The sequence below is a fragment of the Hippoglossus stenolepis genome, chromosome 19, assembly GCF_022539355.2.
Source record: "Hippoglossus stenolepis isolate QCI-W04-F060 chromosome 19, HSTE1.2, whole genome shotgun sequence".
NCBI classification, from domain to species: Eukaryota; Metazoa; Chordata; class Actinopteri; order Pleuronectiformes; family Pleuronectidae; genus Hippoglossus; species Hippoglossus stenolepis.
The window spans coordinates 897,583-903,751 of record NC_061501.1 but is presented as its reverse complement, the minus strand read 5'-3'; the positions used below and the strand labels follow the sequence as shown (position 1 = coordinate 903,751).

General features: G+C 39.2%; 1 long non-coding RNA gene across 1 annotated transcript; it reads right to left on the bottom strand.

The window, feature by feature from the left end:
• Nucleotides 1–2,842: 2,842 nt before the first annotated feature.
• LOC118098249 lies at nt 2,843–4,608 on the bottom strand. Its single transcript, XR_004694141.2, has 3 exons — nt 4,498–4,608; nt 3,926–4,233; nt 2,843–3,273 (listed from the first exon to the last, which is right to left on the bottom strand). It is a non-coding gene; the product is annotated as an uncharacterized LOC118098249 (long non-coding RNA).
• Between the last annotated feature and the right edge of the window lie 1,561 nt (nt 4,609–6,169).

Sequence of the window (6,169 nt, the reverse complement as noted above, 5' to 3'; positions counted from 1 at the left end):
TAAGATTTAGGTGAAAGGGATCTTTTGACAGAAATTGAATATAAAATAATTGGAGAGAGTGTTTCATCTAAATTATACAAATTGTTGTTTTATTTACCCTAAAATGGGCCCTTTATATTGAAATACTTATATTTTCATCAGGGGGGGTTCTCTCTATGCAGGCCGCCATGCTTTTTACAGTAGCCCAGACTGGACAAACTAAACACCTTTTGAGTTTTTATGACAACTGAAGGCTGAAAAGTGAAAATAAACATTTACTATTATAGTATTATAATATTATTTGTTTCTTTCCACAGCTTGCATCTGCAATTGATCACTCACATGCGCAGTCAATGTTCAAAGTTGTTAACATGTATATCAGATATTGAATGGTTGAAAACTGGGATTTCAGCTTCAGAAGACTATACAAATATTTTTTAATTAATTAAAATATGCATTTTTATAAATATGCATAAAAGATGCACTTTCTATTCGTTTTTTTGTGTCATTCTTGTGGAATACAAACCCTGTAAGTCAAACTCATATTAGCATTGCTTTTGCAAAACTGGATATACATTTCAAATATTATATTAAAAAGTATTGTAACTGTTTTCAACAGGACCACTAATCCATGCAGCTGATGATGTGGAATGATCCAGATGGGAGGTCACTGTTCGTCCTTGAAAAGCAAAGCTGAATCATGGTGCCTTTCACGCACACCAACCTAAAATATCAGTTTATGTATATAATTTTTTTTTTTTTAAATACAGCACATCTGTTTAATGTCCCTTTTATTATTGCACTCTTTATTACAATGTAAATTCAATTTAACAAATACTTATATTGTGAAATATGAATAAATGTCAAAGCTAATGTGTGAAAATAGTAATAGAATAACAATTAAACTATACAGATACAACAGAAGTAATAATAATAACCCTAATTGTATCCTTATGCACCTATATACAGGTATGTGAATACTTGTGGTACTATATGAAGCTTCCAGAGGGACAAATACAGCAGCTGGGGATGACAGGACGGGTTCCCTGGCCTAAAGAGCCATGTTTCCAAAAATAAAATGCTGATTTGCTGCGGTAACTGTGTTGTCATCCCCACGCTCTCTTCTAATATGGTCTAACACCGTAACATCCTCCTGGTACTGCCTGTGACTATGTTAAAAACTTCTAGGCAGTACTGGGAGAAGTATGGTGGTAGACTCACACAGTGTTCAGGATCCTGACCACACCATTTCCTCTGGCTGTATAAAAGGTGTGTCCCTACAGTTCATAAGAACACCACTGCAGTCCAGCAGAAGGGGGGTCACCATGTCTGCAGCTGTCAGCCCCTGTGCTGCCCCACACTCATCTCTTCAATAAGTGTCTGAAAACAAACAAAGGAGAAACTCAGATAAGGCTTTATTATAAGCTCTATATTATGTTGGTTGTATGATAATGTCAGTTATTAGGGGTTGAAGGCTGTAATGTTTTGTATCCCACATATGTAAAACAATACCAAAATATTCCTGTAACATACAGCATTCATATATTAATTATTCAGTGGTGTCTCTGAGGTTCTACAGTCAGTAACTGACGTGCACTGCACAGCTAATGTTACAGTCACATTACTCGGTAAGATGAAAACACAGAGCTGTGGTATAAAAACACTGTGTTGTATTGCTCTTGTTAATATCAAGCACACCACGTAGTAATATAATAAAAAGAGCTTCAGTCAGGTCCCAGTGGTTCATTCTCTCCTCCTCCTCCTCACTACTGCAGCTCCAGGACCCCCCCACACCCCCCTCTCTCTTCACCCCAGTACAGCTCTCAGCTGTTTCAGTGTGTAAACGAAGAAGATGCGTGTCTCCCTCTAATGCCGACTCTGTTTACTAACGTTAGCTTGATTAGCATTAACATTAGCATTCAGCTAATTCAGCTACCTAACGTCAGTAATAAAGCACTACCTCAGCGTGGTAACATATTTTCTTCATATCAACTACTGTTTACATAAACGAAATACACAGGTGACATTAGTAAATATATCGATCTAAAGACTCATCACTGGAGAGAAGACAGCTCAGTGAGGTCATCTGGCGTTTTGATGCATGAGGGCCACTGTAGCTCTCCTCATGCTCATGAAGGGAGGGGGGCGAGGAGCACTCTGATATGATGTTACCTGCCCTTTACACACTGAACCTTTAAGTAAAGTGAAAATTGACCAAGTGGCAACCTAGCGTGACGTCACCCATTGGTTTGTGAACTCCCGTTTTGAAGCCGAGGCGGAGGCGGACGTTACCATATTTGGATAAAAGGGAGGAGCTGGGTCTGACCTCTGACCTCCAACTCGATACCCACCTACACCGGCTACTGATCACAGCTCGACTGCACTGAAAACTAGCTGCTAACACAGTTAGCTTCGATCATCTGAGGTAAAGTTCATGTTTAATAATGTGAAAAGCCAGTGATCACATGTCCACATATTTCAGAGTTGTAGCTGAAGTTAGAGTGAAGATAACAGTGAAGATCATGTTTACCTTGATCAACAACTGTATTTATTATTTTGTCTCTTTTACTGCTCATGATTCTAAGGAGCACATCTGGTAAAAAGTCACAGCAGTAATATGCACAGTATTGTAATCATACAAGAACACTTTGATGAACGTGTAGTCGGAATTTGAAATTAATCACAGGCCTTTTACATTTTGGTGTTAATCAAATCAATCATTGATAGTTAAGATATCAGTTAATACTTTGCTTCTGTGTCTTATGACAACATTTTATGACAATGAAAACATTAATTCACCAAAGAGTCCTGTTTGATTTATGATAAGGGGTAAATGTACAAAAACCAGGCAAATCATCTTAAGTCAATGGAAAATGTACATTTTAATCATAAATATCAGAGGTTAAGTAAACACTTAATCATGTATATCTAGTACATACTTTTAAAGTGTTAACAGCAGTAAACATTTGTTATAGAAGTCACAATTAATCCCGGTGAACTTCAGGTTGGACAGTTCCAGCTGTTTACAATTGAGGACCCTACATGTCACATTGGTAAAATAGTACCTGTGAACGTTGTGACTGCTGAAGTTGATCCATTTACTTATTCTAGATAAATCATTTCCAAGTTATGTTTTTAAAATGTTACTACCACCTCTAAAAACAGCAAACTGAATCTGAGAATATAGAGAATCAAACACAATCTTCTGTTGGTCTGTTGTTATCCAGTCTCTCTCCTCCACATCCTGAAGAATGGCACCAAATATTCTGCTCCATACATGAGGTCTTCCAAAAGCTTGTCAGCAGAGAGAAATAGAAAAATAATTAATGTATTAGTTGGTAACAATCAGACATCACATCAGAATTAAATAATCAGATTAAAGTAGAAGTAAAGACGCTGGCACCAAGAAATCCAACAACTACAGCCCAGGAGAAATCATAAAACTGAATGTAAATCATAAAAATCTAATGTAGTTAACTTACTGTCTGAATTTCCTACATAGTCAGTATAATCTGACAGCTTCACTACATAACTACAAACATACGTTTCACCTGATTAAGTTTAGACATAGAGCAGTAATCACAACAAAACACTGAAAGTTAATGCTACTGTTAAACATGTAAGAAGTTACCTAACATTATGTTAAACTGAACTATCACCACATCCTCGTGGCCTTTTTTCAATTTACCTTTTTATGGAGTTTCACTTTAACACCTGGTTAACACAGGTTAGTAACCCTGAGGGAACTGGTAGGCCCAGCATTGCAAAGCTATCAGATAACTAGCTAGCTTGGTTAGATCGCAATTCACATTCACAGTAACTAGAATTCTAACAGTTTCCTCTTCTCCGGTCAGAACACATAGGAACACACAGTAACTTTTGTGGAGCATAGAGAACACGTGAAGATAAAGATTGTAAAACTTTAAGAGAACAAGAGTTTACTCACCGAACAAACTGGAGACATCAGCTCCTCCGTGTCTGTTGTTACTAAAGAACAGGCCTAAACCCGGTGAACCCAAAACTAATCACCGAAGCTAAATCAATGAGGTCCTCGCACGGTGCTCGGGCCCTAATAAAGACAAACTAACAGGAAACGTGTCGGTGTAAAAACCTTCTCCAGCGACTGATACTGACAGAATGACAGTAAATGTGAGAGAAGTGAGTAAACACAATGTAAACACAGCTCCTGTTTTCCTCGGGTGAATCTCTCTCATCTGGCCTGTCTCAGCTGCTGCCTGTCAATCATCCGGGAGTCTGTGTGTCAATCAAACAGACATGCCTCTAAATCTATGGCTTTTTGACTCTAATATCTACGATATTTCAATATTATTTTCAAATGGACCACCAGATCTCTGATAAGGACAATATCTAGCGAATGAGACCATAATCGCCCGTGGATAATTATTTATTTTTTTATTTCAAGGGAGAAAGAATTACGTTTTTTGAATGGCAGTCTATGGAGCCAGCTGGAGCCAGCCCCTGCTGGATCTCGGTGGTATTACACTTTTAAGCACTTACGCATCGGCTTCTTCTTTTAGAGCCGGAAGCTCCGTCCATCTTTTACATTTAGTCCATGACTCTGACCCATACTCCATCCTTCAACCAAGATTCATGGTTGTTTTTGTGTAGTCTTCCTAAATAAACAAGCAGAGAAACCATTGATGAAAACATGGTCTCCTTGGCAGAAGAAAAAAACAAACATCCAAACATCATAGTGGAAAGATTTATAGCTATACTGCAACTCTAAAACCACATCATGGCTATTTTAGGCATTATAAATAATAATAATATAATATAATATAACTTTTGCAATCGTTCTTCAACAGCAAAGGTTCCTGCTAAAGAGCTGGGTTAGAACCCTCCAATCCTAAGCAACCAGTTGTCAAACTACAACCTCATAGATAAATGTAATGTGTTCACCCACCTGCACCCTTCCACTCCCAATCCTATACAATGGTCATCCTTCCATCTTGCTTTTGTTTGCTTGCTATCATGTTATTATCTCCCTGTCTTGTGTATTTTGGTCTTGTTGAGCAGTCTGCTTTGTTTTGTGCACTCCTTGAGTAGAGTAATTACACACACACACATATATATTTAAAAAAACTCTCCCTCTCACCCTCCTTTGGGGGTCAGAATTGTCTTCCTCAAGCGCGGGTCCTCTACCAGAGGCCTGGGCAGTTTTTTAGCTGTTCCTAGGACTGCGCTCTTCTGGACTGAGGCTTCAGACGTTGATCCTGGAATCTGATGAAGCCACGCTCCCAGTTTGGGGGTCACAGTCCCCAGTGCTCCTATTACCACGGGGATCACATTAGTCTAAACCTTCCACATTTCTTCCAGCTGTTCTTTCAACCATTGGTACTTTTCAATCTTTTCGTGTTCCTTCTTTCTGATGTTGCTGTCAGCTGGTATTGCCACATCTATTATTACTGCCTTCTTCTGCTGTTTGTTGATCACCAGTGCATCCGGTTGGTTAGCCACTAGCTGTCTGTCAGTCTGGAATCTGAAGATCCATAGGACCTTAGCCCTGTTGTTCTCAACCACCTTCGGTGGTGTGTCCCATTGGGATTTGGGCACTTCTAATCCATACTGGGTGCAGATGTTCTTGTAAACTATTCCAACTACTTGGTTGTGCCTTTCCATATACGCTGTTCCATTTTACGAGGTTTCCAGCTTGTTATAATCTATTTTCTTCTTCTTTGTTAGTCTTGATGATGGATCAAAGTATCCATAGGTCCCACATCCTCTGCTTATATCCCCTCTCTCTGGGATTGCTTGTAGCATTCTAACAGTTCCATATTCTCTACCCTTGTCCATCCATGTTTTGTTCCAGTAGCCCATTTTTCATCAGATTGCCCTGGTTCCCTAGCAAATGAAATCTGAGCTGGTGTGACTCTATTATTTCTGTATTCACTCATGCCTGAGGTAAGGCGGTTATCATTAAGGACCTTGCCTAGGGATCCACACTGGAATCGAACCCCCCGGTCTCCCTTCCCAAAGTCAGTGGTGTAGTCCACTATACAGTGATATACACTCACCGGCCACTTTATTAGGCACACCTGTTCAATTGCTTGTTAACACAAAGAGCTAATCAGCCAATCACATGGCAGCAACTCAATGCATTTAGGCATCTAGACGTGGTGAAGACGACTTGCTGAAGTTCAAACCGAGCATAAGAATGGGGAAGAAAGGG